Source organism: Plectropomus leopardus, chromosome 5 (assembly GCF_026936395.1).
Source record: "Plectropomus leopardus strain MGB_pleo_1.0 chromosome 5, ASM2693639v1, whole genome shotgun sequence".
Taxonomy (NCBI): Eukaryota; Metazoa; Chordata; class Actinopteri; order Perciformes; family Serranidae; genus Plectropomus; species Plectropomus leopardus.
Genome location: NC_142180.1, coordinates 4339057 through 4351898, shown reverse-complemented (window position 1 = coordinate 4351898; position 12842 = coordinate 4339057). Strand labels below are relative to the sequence as shown.

The 12842-nt window shown below is 39.6% G+C and overlaps 1 protein-coding gene and 1 long non-coding RNA gene across 2 annotated transcripts in view; one reads left to right on the top strand and one right to left on the bottom strand.

The window, feature by feature from the left end:
• The window catches only part of LOC148189496 (uncharacterized), a 55051-nt gene that overhangs the window by 2615 nt on the left and 39594 nt on the right, over positions 1 to 12842 (top strand). Inside the window, exon 2 of the long non-coding RNA XR_015776568.1 lies at positions 869 to 908. This is a non-coding gene — a long non-coding RNA (uncharacterized LOC148189496). The remainder of the gene's footprint in view (positions 1 to 868; positions 909 to 12842) is intronic.
• Positions 1 to 12842, bottom strand: part of s100p (S100 calcium binding protein P) — a 32695-nt gene that overhangs the window by 16847 nt on the left and 3006 nt on the right. The window lies entirely within an intron of this gene.

Below are 12842 nucleotides of genomic sequence, written 5' to 3'. Positions count from 1 at the left end.
AGGCCTTCACTACCCTAAAAATGGAGCCTACATTTCACATGAAGAAAGACAAAGTTTTTAATACAGCATAAAGGATTTAATGAACAAAATCCAATTTTTCCTTCCCTCTCAGTCCTTCATTCATCTGCCCGTCTCCCCCTCTCTTCCGTCTTCCTTCCCTGTTTTGTAGAAACTTACTAAAATGCTTTGATAAATGTATGGAGTAAAGGTACGCTTTGTAGTTTTTTTTGGGAAATGTTGTGCAGTTAAAGTGAAAGTTGGCAGAAATATAAAAACTCAAGTAAAATAGAAAGATTCCCAAAAAATACTTACACTACATTGTAACATAGTATTATTACTGCGGGCCATAGTAGGTTCCATAAAATGAGCAGATTCTGCCTGATAGAGAGTGGGCCTCTGACAGAAAGGTAATAATAAAGTTTGAGAAAGTTACCACCTTCAGAAGTTCTCAGTAGACAAAACTGTGATTCCAAATGGTATATATGCCCTTCAGTGAGCAAACCCATCTGTCACAGTGAATAAAAAAAATCAGTGCTGAGCAAACAATGAGAACATTTCAGGCTTAATTACAACAACTATACATAAGCTATTGAAACTGTACGTTGTTGTCCAGTCAAGTTTTTATTTTATCTCGTGACAAGATGACAAGACTCCAGCAAGGTGAAGCGCAAAATAGGTAATGTTGGTCTAAATAATTGTAACGTTAGGCTGTTATGTTAGATGTCAATTTTAAGACATGCACTGTATAGGTTAAGCTGTAGGCTGCTAATAAATTAATGTCTCTACCAGGTGCATAGCCAGCCAATGAATTATTTTGGTAAGCTAACTAGCATTCTATCTGTAACATTTAATTTTATTTTGGTTGCAGACCTAACCAGTCAGAGACAGAGTCAGAATCCTTCAAATAGGTGAGTAAAAGTGCTTTATTCAAGGGGATTTGGGGTATCTGTTGGGCCACCGTGCCCCTGTTTAAAAGGTTATTATTTGGGAGTCAGGTCGCCGCTGAGCACCTGTGTCATTGTGTGTGTGTGTGTACTTTTGTGGGTAAACTGTGCGTGCTGTCGCAGCTTTCTGGAAAGGGTTTTTTTTTTGTTTTTTTTGTATTGCAGCTCTCTTCTGTCTTATTTACCATAATCTCTTGTAGGCATGGGTGGTATCACAGTATTATAGTTTTATTCAAAAACCTAACAGTATGATTTTCAATACTGGCAACAGTAAAAATGCTCATCCTTCTTATTAATCTTATAGAGAGCCTGTAATGAGGATTCTTGCATGTAGTGCACATCTTGCACCACCAGAGGTCAGTGTGGTGCAACTGGCAGCTGAGCTGTCTGCTAGAGGATGTACAGTTGTCTTGTTTTCACATCTTACTCTGTCAGTTACTGGTCAATTAAGGGATTATTTTGACCAAACCAGAGTTAGTGATTGTTGGAAAAGTGGGCTATCTACTTTGCTTTACTATACTATACTGGACTGTATTTTACTTTACTAAACTTAAATGATTCTATACTGCACAGTACTACACTTTACTAAACTGAACTATACTATACTATATTATACCATAATCTTCTCTACTGCACTCTACTTAACCAAACTATCCTATCCTATCCTATCTTATATTTTATTTTTTCCCATTAGGAGGTAGAAGCAGAGCAGAGACACTGGTCTTCTCTGAGTAGTAAAAGTGGTCACCTTAGCAGTAAATGTGCAGTGAATCACTATCAGGTAAAACCAGAATCAGGTTTTCAGTTAATAAATGCTGCTTCCTCTCAAGACCGAGTGGAGCGCCATGTGTTGCTTTCCAGCTGCTGGATAAAGTGAAGGGAGTTAACCCCAAAGTTACTTCGGCCCTGGAGGTAAACAAATCTCTGCTGTACTCGCTGACTGTGGCCGAGGAGCTGAAGCAGGGAGGGTTAACAATTGGTTAGATTAAGGGTAAGAATATTAGGCAGCCAATCAGACACAGAGGAGGGCGGGTCCTGCCGCCTGGTTAGCGCTCTGCTAACTTAACTGTTGATAAAATAATAGAATCGTGAGACTTCTCTAGACCTTCCAAAGTGCATAGATTAATCTCTGATTAGGGCTGGGCGATATGACCTAAAAATAAAATCTCTGATTTCTTCACACCAAACCCAATTTACAATTTTAATAATTTATTTTCCTTCTTTAAAACAAACTGCAAATGACAAAGAAATTCCTCAAAACAAGTTTTGCTTTTGATTTTAGCAGTAAAAATTAAAGGCAAACTGAATTTCCCTTCTTTTAATATAGTAAACTGAATTTCCCTTTTGGGGTGAAAGTGCAAGCTGCAAACTTGTCTTTAACACTGAAGGCTGCAGTTAATTCACAAAACATATTTACATGAGTTCATTTGTATCATGTCTTTAGCAATATGCAGCTCAACTGTGTCAGTAACAGCTTTCAGTGTTTATGTTATGCCCTGTCGAGGGGTGGCCAGGACACAACATATAAACCCATTTAGTGATTAGTGTGTGTGTGTCAGCTTGTTCTTGGGTTCTCTTGAGGCCAAAATGGCATTTTCCAATACAAATGCAGTGTATGTGAACTACAATACTGCAGACTGACAAATAATAAAGATGGCAATTGACAATACAGCGTGTGGAATCTGGAGTAGGAGGAGAAAAGTTTCAACCCTTTGAAACCTGAGCAACGTCACTTTTTTTGTGCTGCATTCAGATGCCTTTCACAAGTATTAAAACCTTTCAACCGTCAGCAAATTGGTGTGATTTCTTTCAAAAATATGGGGAAGGCAACAAACAACTTGGTAAGAAATGCTCATCAACAAATTGCAAGAAATGAGAAGATTAAGAATTTTAAAAAAAAGCTAGGGGAAAATGTTAAGGGAAGAAAGAGAAAGTAAAAGCTAGTAAAAAAAAAGTCTTAAAATTTTTATGATTACATATTTATTTTATTTTATTTTTTTATTTATTTATTAAAATCTTGTAAATTTCGGTGGTCTTTTCCTTTTTTCCTCCCATTTCCTTTTGCCCATTGTTTAAAAAAAAAAAATCAAGCCAATATGCTGAGGTTTCCAAGGTTTAATATCAGAGTTTTCAGCTGTTTTTTTCAGAGGATGGTTTTAAATTCAGATTGAATTGCTAGCCGTTATCTAACGTCTGGCATCAGGCTCCTGTAATGGCGGCACACACACACACACACACCGACTTTGGCCGTTAATGGATGATAGATATTTCAGGTAATAGCTTAGTGTGTATATGTGAATGTGAGACTGGTGTTTTCAATGGCTTTAGTAGCACTTCACTGTACCAAATGTTGTGTCACACTACATAATAACAAAGATGATGTAACTTGTACAAGAATGTAAAAAAAAAAGAGAAAGAAAAGTGATGATTCATCTTTGATCTGAGTGGTGCCTTCTGTAACTACTGGCACAGCAAAGGTTATAACCTGCAGTCTACATGTGTTTTATTAAAAAAAAAGGTGAGCTCAAGGGTTTAAACATGTCTTGATAAAGTATGTAGACACATACTCAAAGCTATTTATTCTCGTTTCTTACAACTGTTCTAAAGGTCATGGATAGTGTGTCTTGTGCTGTTAAAACCACATGAGGAATGCTCTCTGATGTGGTTTTACATCCTTTGCCATCAACACATACGCACGCACTGTCCCCTACTGCATCCTGAGACATCAACATAGCCACATACCACGCACACACACACACACACACACACACACACACACACACACACACACACACACACACACACACATGCACACATGCACACATACTGGCTTTATATCAAGCAGTCCATAAGCTAAACCATTTGTCTGTCTTCAAAACATAAAGCTCACGGCTTTCCTGGAAGGTGGGATCGTCAGGTGGCATGCTGAGGGCACAGGTGCTGTCGTTCTCTGTGACAGGATTAGACTCACTGACACACACGCGCACACACACACACACACACACACACACACACACACACACACACACACACAGTGTGTCTCAGCAGTGATGTCATGGTTCTGTTTGTGGAGTGGATGGCATGTGTTTCAGTGTTTGTAGCCTGCAGTTGTGTTGTGCCACCTGACGGGACAGACAGTGAGAGTCTGGCGCAGCTGTTCAGCCTTGTTTAGAATCAAAGAGCTATAGAGCAGTTTACACAATAAAGCTGCAGTAAAATGAACTCACTGTTATGCCTGAGACACACGTGGGGTGAAAAAAACAGCATAGTGCCTTATCACTTAATTCACCCTTTGCCTTCACTGCTGTCGCAGTGCATGCAACTTCTCCTTGTTTTATTGCCAGACAGTATTTTTGGCTGGGAATAAAATAAAATAAAACTCATTCAAACTTTAAACATTAATTTTATTATTTCTGGGTGTCATTCTGGGCTTTTGCCTTGGAATTTGTAATTTTTACTTTTTTCCATCTCTTCCGTCTTTTTTTTTTTTTTTTAACCATATTTGGCACGTGGAGGAAATTCATGGTATTTCCACTAGGTGCACTGTCACAATCTGCAAATCTGTGACATATCCCAGGCTGTGATCATCACAAAATCATCGTTGCATGTAATAAATTGAAAATAATTCATTTTTTATGGGTTTTTTTTTCATAAAAAACATGGTGACATCATGACAAAAACCTGACATTTAAAGGGTTAAAATTCTGAAAATTAAAGAATATTTAATTTCATTTGAAAGCGGGCTCTAAGGGTTAAAGACAGACTTGAAATTTTGTGAATCTATCTTTGAAGTCAAACAAAGAGATGGTGTAACTACATATATGTAATGATATTGTTTAACCAAGGCATATTTACAGCCACTCTGTGGTGATTAAAGGAAGCTCCAAATGACATGTTTTTAAGCTTTTAAGCCAGTTGTGTTCCCATCAATGCTGATCGGAGACGGGGGCCATAAAAACCCTTGTCTACTGCTGAGTCATTTGACTCAGGTGAATGCTGATTGTACGCATTCCCATTGCATTAAAAAGCCAGATGTTAGCGGGTGTTAGCCAGTTTTTTGTGCAGTGGAAATGAGGCTTCAATAGTGGCAGGAACCAGGAGTTAGTGGCATCCACAGCTTAATTTTGCCATCTAGTGAGATTAATGTCACAGCACCAAAAACATGAGTAAGAGACATTTGGTGGAACAACTGTCTAAGATACAAACCATCTACCACAGCATCTCTGGTTTGATTCCAACATGAACTTGAGTTTAACATTAATTTATCCGAAGATAGAAATACCTGAAATAAACAGGGGCTTAATTTCCTTATTATCACTCATGTTCAAAAGTTTGTGACCGACAGTATGGCTGCCAAGCGGTATTTGACATCACCTGAGAGACCACTCTATTGTAGCTGGTGAGCAAAAATATGGTACAACTGACTCATAACACTGACTCATTGGTACAGGTATCTTTTTCTAAAAGTACAGCCACTATGGTAAATTGGCAAACTTTGTTTCCTTTCCCCTTTGTTTCTTTGAGACTAAAAACGGGAGCACAGGCAGAGAGTTGGAAAGACAGTGTGATGGACTGTAGATGGGATTAGAGTTGGCTTGTCTGGGACATATTGGCTGAAAGTGTTAGAATGAGTGCTAATGGCAGAGAGGTAGAGGCAGCTGCTGTTAATGGCTCAGACCAGACTTGGTGGCTCCCCACAGTGAGGTACCGTTAATGGAATGATCCAGACTGCTGGGAAGTCATTTCAGTACATTTAATTAAATTATCAGATGAACTACAGTTTACAGTAGCTCTGCTGTAGGTTAACTGAGTTCAGTTTCTGACAGTGTTTCAAGACTGCAACAGCTATTGTTTACAAAACAAACCAACCGAAAGGTATTTGTTTTTTTCTCTCCTTTTGTTGAAAGGGTTGAAAGTGTAAATGAAAATAGCATGTTCTACATATATCTATTTCACACAGACTTTGTCATTTGCAATGTTACATTAGGATTTTGTAAAAAAAATTCTCCACTGTGATTTGTGACCAATCCACTACTCCAAATTTGCGAATCCTAGGATAGTGAAGGAATGACCCGTGCTACTATCCCTGTCAGTGGCTACTACTGGCTGCCTTTGTCGGTTGGATTGGTTAGGTTTAGGCAAGAGGAGTGGGATTGGTTTGGCTTAGGTTAAGCAAGTCAGGGTGAGCCTATAAGAGGTAAAGTAAGACCAGCTCGTCTCATTCTGAAGTTGTCAAATACCACCACTTTTGCAGTGCTTTCGGAGTAAGAAATCCACACCAAAATCCACCTCCGCCACTGGAAGGCATCAGCTGAGAACGCATCAGGGCAGAAGCGTTCACAGTCTTATATGACGGTGGAGGGCCAGACGGCACCTGTTGTAGCAGCATGATACATGGAAAGTTGGCATCAGTTAAGAATGTGGCCGAATGGAGCAAATCGTGTCTGCATACGCCACTGGACTGTGTCAGGCTGAAACACTGCCGGTAACATCGTAACATAAGGAGCACAAATGCCCCTAGGTCGGTGGATGGATGGATCTAACTGTGTCTGCCTCTTGTCTGAATGCGATTTTTTACCTGATCCTAACCACCCGTGCTTGCATGTGCTCTTGCTAACATCTTGACTTTCATTACCATGTATTTGTGTTGTCTAAACATAACCACATGCAGCATAATCCCACCATTAGCTCCTGTTGGCATCACGGTAGCAATATCCCAGAATGTCAACAGCAGATGCAGAAGGATACTTAGAGCGTAATATGTAGATATAGAAGTCCACTGCAAAGTGACAACATGTGACGACTTGTGGTGACAATGTATTCGTAAGACGCACCATTCCTTCACCATCCAAGGATTCACAAATTTGCTAACTGGACAGGTAGGGACTGCTTCCTTCTTTACTCCTGTCAGTGCTGTGGTCATGCAATCGCAGCCTGTCAAAATACAAGGGTATGCACAAATTACTAGCTCACGATTACGTAAAATATGTCTTAATTTTGGTGCTTTACTTTTTGAAGGAAAACGCAGGAACAGTGTGTGAGAGGAGCCTGAACGGGTAGCTACTGCGCACCTAAACACACGTAAAGGCTACTCACACACACATACGCACACCGGCATGTGTGGCTTTTGATAGCCAGACACAAGTGAAGCAGTAAAGGGTACAGTGGATTTTTAGAGCAGCAAGAGTGAGACAAAACAGTAAAGATGAGGGCCAAAACAATGAGCTGAGAGATGCTAATATACTCAGGTGAGCAGAGGAGGATGATAATTGGGTCATAATTATCTGTAGGATTGTTACTGCTTGTGACCTGTACAGTAATTTGGTGCATTGTCCATAGGGCTGGGGTGACGCGTCGACGTAATTGATTACGTAAATACATCGATTTATGTAATGTGTGTAGAGGTGTCGCAAGGATGATGTAAGTCCCGTTTCACACAGCACGTGTCATGCGATTTCACGATAACAAATCCATGGTGTCATGAGCGCCGAGCAGCAGCGTGTTCTGGTGTGGCGTTCACACATACAGCTTTGTTTTAATGTCGCTGCTGCATCACTGCCTGCTGCTGTAAGTGCTGTATATCTGTATCGAGCACAAGTTCTACTCATTTATGAAATCATGCAAGCTCCTGCACAAACAACAACCTGGTCCTGAAAATGTTTCAAAGTAAAATGCATCAAAGGGTTTTTGTTTTGAAAGGCAAGCTGCGTGTCAGCTACAGCACATCTAGAGAAATGGTGGCTTGCCGTTTTTTTTTTTTTTACATGTGACGCACACATGTCAGCAGGAATGGACACTAAACATGATGTTTTCATGATTAAATTGACTGTACCACTTTTTACTGCAGTTTAAAGTCTCTCTGTCACAGAGATGAGGAAATACAAAGATGTTTGTTTTACCTCAACTTCCTTTCTTCCCTTTCAAAACAAAAGCCCTCTGACAGCGTCTCTGTGGACAGAATCTCATCAGTTGCTGATACAATGCATTTTATTTTGAAACATTCACAGGACGGGGTTGTCAGCTGTGCTGGAGCTTGTATAACTTCATAAATGAGTGGAATTTGTGCTTGTAAAAATAGAAATACAGTACTCATAGCAGCAGGCAGTGACGCAGCAGTGACGTAGCAAAAACGCAGCATGTGTGAACACCACACGCATGAAACACACTACTGCTTGGTGAGGCTGATGTTTCGTGGTCATGACACGTGTGTGTGAAACAGGCCTAAGGCCCAGCTAAGGCTGGACTATTTTGATGCAGAAAGAATGTACTAGTTATCATTATTTCTGTTAGAGAAAAGTTATAGTGTTATTCAAATTGCAATAATTTTACTGTAAGATGTTTTGTTGGACTGCTATATTTGAGATTTGTTACTGTAACAAAACTTTTTTGTAACTCCTCCTAAAAGTGACTTCAATTTGACATTGTTTTATTTATTTTGCTGTTTGATTGTTAGATTGCATTACATTACTTTTACTTGTATGGAACAATCTCTTGCATTAATTTTATTTTTATATCAGACTGTAAAACACAGATTACCAGTTAAAACTGGGCTATGTTTTGTTGGGGAATAAGTGTATACTCTGTCATGACTGAAGATGATTGAATAAAATATTGAAATATAAATGACAAGAAAAAACAACAACAATAGATTAATCGATTAATCGAAAAAAATAAATGATAGATTAATCGATTAAAAAAGTAATCGTTAGGTGCAGCCTTAATCATCCAAAATATACATTTATAATATAGCCAATATGTATACAAATATTGGTTTGTATCAGCTTTAAAACCAGAAGTCTCCTGTGTGTCCAAAGCGGCCATCTTTACCGATCGGCGAGAACAATGGTTAGTTCTGTGCAAACAGCTTTGCAGAAACATCGTAGCAATGAGCTTTTTATGACGATTGATTTATTATAATGACGGCAAAGATAGATGACAGACTGCACTGATTTTGTTTTCTTATTAGTGACTGACAAAGACAGCTACTACACAGCAGAGCTTCACTGAGTGGTGGAACTACTCTTACATTAGTAGTCTTCAACCCTCTCAACTGTTGAACACCAAAATGATCAGAGGACTCTGCTCCACCAACGGGTTTCTGCCTTCTCTCATTTTGTCAAACTGTGAAGCTTACCTTCAAATGCTGCTGATGTCAAAAAGTTCCTGGCTGCAGGTGTTTACATTGTATTTTAATCCCATGGCATGTTGAGAAATGTCCTCGAAGCTGAGCCAACATGTGATATTGTGTCTCTCAGGGACGGAGCAGCCCTCAGCATGCCTCCAATACTGCAGACTGAGGGACAGCCATAAAAAGGACACTGCCCCTCACTGCTCACACTCATAATCAGTGTGTGATGATGACAGTCTGTGGGGTTTGGAGGTGGGGTGAGACAGGGTTTGGTGCAGAAAGGAAAAGAGGAAAGTGAAAAGGAAGGGATATGATACTGTAGGAGCTTAAAAAAACAACAAAAATATCTAAAAGAAAACACATAACTAGAGACTGTCTTGCGATGGGATCACACCAGCAGTTAACAAAGAGTGACCCACAACTTAAAGGTGAACGCCATCTAAATTAATATTTCCAAAATATTGCTATTGTTTCAGTGGCCTAGTAAAGTTCAGTCAATAATTGCGAGCTTGAGCTACTCTCTCAAAAAAGCCATAGACCAGAGAAGGCAGTGTCAAAATGATGACATTATAGACTAGAGTGTAAAGTCTTCAGAAAAAAAAAAATTTGTTTGTTTTTTTCTCTTAATCAAGTCATTGCTGTTTCAAACCAAACACTTGTGTTTTTGAAGACCTGTTGCTGTTTTTCCAGTTGAAATAGGGCCACAAAAAGCAGTTGTTTTTGACTGAGACATCACTTAATTTTCTGTAGGACTTGTGCCCCACAAGCCGCTCATTCACATTGCAAGAAATAGTCCACTTTCTATCTACTACTACAAACCAAGGAGAGCTCTGCAGCGCTCAGTCCTGACAGTTGCTCTGTTATAATGCTTCCTCTGTGTGGATTTTGCATGTTCTCTCGAGTCAGCGTAAGTGTTCTCCGCATTCTCTGGTTTCCTCCCAGTCAGAAGACATGCGGGTCAACTTGTGACTCTAAATTGTGTGATGTGAGTGTGGATTGTCGTCCGTCTCTATGTTTCAGCCCTGTGATAATCTGGCAACCCATCCAAGGTGTACCCTGTCTCTTGCCCAATATCAGCCGGGATAGCTTCCCCCCATGGCCCCTTAATAGGATTACAACTAATAAGTGAATGTTTGGAGTCTGGTGCACCTCTGTCTTTAGACCTTTATTTATTTATTTTGGACTTATATTCGTCTTATTGTCCTTAATCTATTCCGTGTGTACACATGACCTTGCAGTCTCATGTCCTTTTATGGGGATTTGCGGGCATTTGTGTTTGTAGAGGGTACTGGCATACACTTTTTTTATGAGGACAGTATGATTTTTCATCATATGAACACAGGTGCGAACAATTCTGCGGTTTAAGAACACGTCATGAATCTGACCTTTTCTGAGGTCCTTTCTTAAAAACAAATCTAAGAGGAAAAGTGGCCCATTGAGAGCCACTGAAGACAGGAGACTTCTTTTTTAGTGGCTAGTAGTGACACAAAAATGAGCTACCAGCGCTAACAAAATGTGTTATATTAGTTAAGTTAAGAGTGTTAGGACTTTTAGTGATATGTCTGATTCAGTACCAACCCTTAAACTTCCCCTTTCTGGTCAAGTAATTCATGTAATGGTGGGTGGATGCTTTATTTCCAATTTTTGTTTTGCAAATTATACAGATATCCCTGTGATTAACATTAGACATGGTACTTTGAACTATAGTAGCTGTAAAGTTACTGACAGGTTTGACCTGCACACATACACACACACTCATGTATGCATGCATACACACATACATGTATACACACACACACACACACACACACACACACACACACACACACACACACACACACACACACACACTCACTAACTACAACTCTCCAATGTAGTGCAGTCCCGTTTATGGATCAGGGATTCATTAAAGACTCTCCTGACCCTCTTCCTTTCTGCTGTGGTACAGTTAACTCTGTAATAACTCTGTGTGGCTGGCTGGTCGTCCTTGTCATGCTGAATTACATCAATGACTCCGTTCTCATGCATCGTGTCTTTGGTGGCCTCACAATAGTTATAAAGTACAACACAGACACAGACAACAAAGGTAAGGTCATTTGGATTAATGTTCATTGCCCCACTCGATGCTCCAAACCTTGCTTACAGTCCGCCAAAAGCACCATTCTCGCTCCACACAAGTAGGATTTCCAACCAAATTTGGTACAAATTTTAACCAAATTTTTAGAAAATCTGAAGAACAAAATACAAACTTATGTGCGTTTCCATCCACTACTGTTATGCAAAGCTGTCTCGAGCACTTCTCGTTCGCGGAACTGTTTACCGTACAAGACCTCAGCTAATCATTAAACTATCATCAGCCGCTGGTCTGCTGAGAGCTAACGCTGCGTGCATACTAATGAAGGTTATGAGATATTAAGACAGAGGCCCCGTAGTTTGAACCATCACGGCAAACTCTTTTTAGCTCTTACATCGACAGCAACAGTGCAGTAGCTTCACTTCTTCCATTCTTACCTTTCACAATAAAAGCCCTAGACGGATACACAGCATCACAGCTTGCCAGTGGGTACTCATTTACACACAGAGGCTGTGGTGATGAACTGTTGAGACTTTGCTTTGGCCTCTTCTCTAAGTTTGCATTCATTATGATCTCAAATAGGTTTACTAAAATAAATGTATGTATGTGAAACAAAAAGACAGTTTATTATTTTGGCTGGTAAAAAATATGTTTGACTGGTAGATTTTTTCTACCAAACTGGCTGGTGAATCAAAAAGTTAATTCCGGACACTAACTGTCACACTGTAATGCCTCAACCAAAGTTAGCAGCAACAATCTTCTACAGATGCAGCAACACTGCACATTTAAACATTATTGCTATATATATATATATATATATATCAATTATCCCAATAATTTTGGTCACGGTTATCGTGATATGAAAATTTGATATCATTACATCTCTAACGGTATGTCAATTTATTTACTGAATCTGTTTGCATTGCACTAAGTCACGTTATCCTTTTATCAATATGCCAACCTTTCCACCTCACAAGCAACAAAGCTTCATTGCAATCTTTCGAGATTTTCAAAATTTTGGCGTTTCTGTTTTTTAAGTACAAATTAAAAATGCACATAAAAATGTGGATGGTAACGCTCAGTAGCTCAGTTGGTAGAGCTGGCGCCCAATGTACAGAGGTTAACCCTTAATTTCCAGCTCCGATCTGCCACGGCAGACTGAGCAAAGAGAATACACTCTGGTCTATGTGTTAACTTCCACCGGCTCCACTGCGTTGTGGATTGACTTGGCAGTTCAGAGGCTTGTGGATCAGATACGCAAGGCTCATGTTTTTTTTCGGACGCTGGAGCACTTCGCATCAATTCAGCCAAATTTAACACAGAGCAGCGACTCATAATTAAAACATCCAGTTAATTTTCAAATAAAAAACTAAGAGTTTATGTCTGATCGTATTTCACTTAACTACATCAACAAAACGTCATAATGAGCAGATCCAGGTCTGGATTCATCAGGTCAGAGGTTTTCAGAGGTCATTACCAACATCATGGACCAAGAGAAGCTAATTATGGAGATGGAAAACCACAAAATTATTTATGGCACCACACATCCTTTTTTATAGGAACAACCATAGAAAGGAAATGGCGTGGGAACAACTTACTGGGAGTTATGGGAGTGAATGGAGTTATTGCTTCTTCTTCTGTACTGATATAATGCGCGTAATTCTGTAATTACCGTGGGAATTCTTCGGTCTCACCA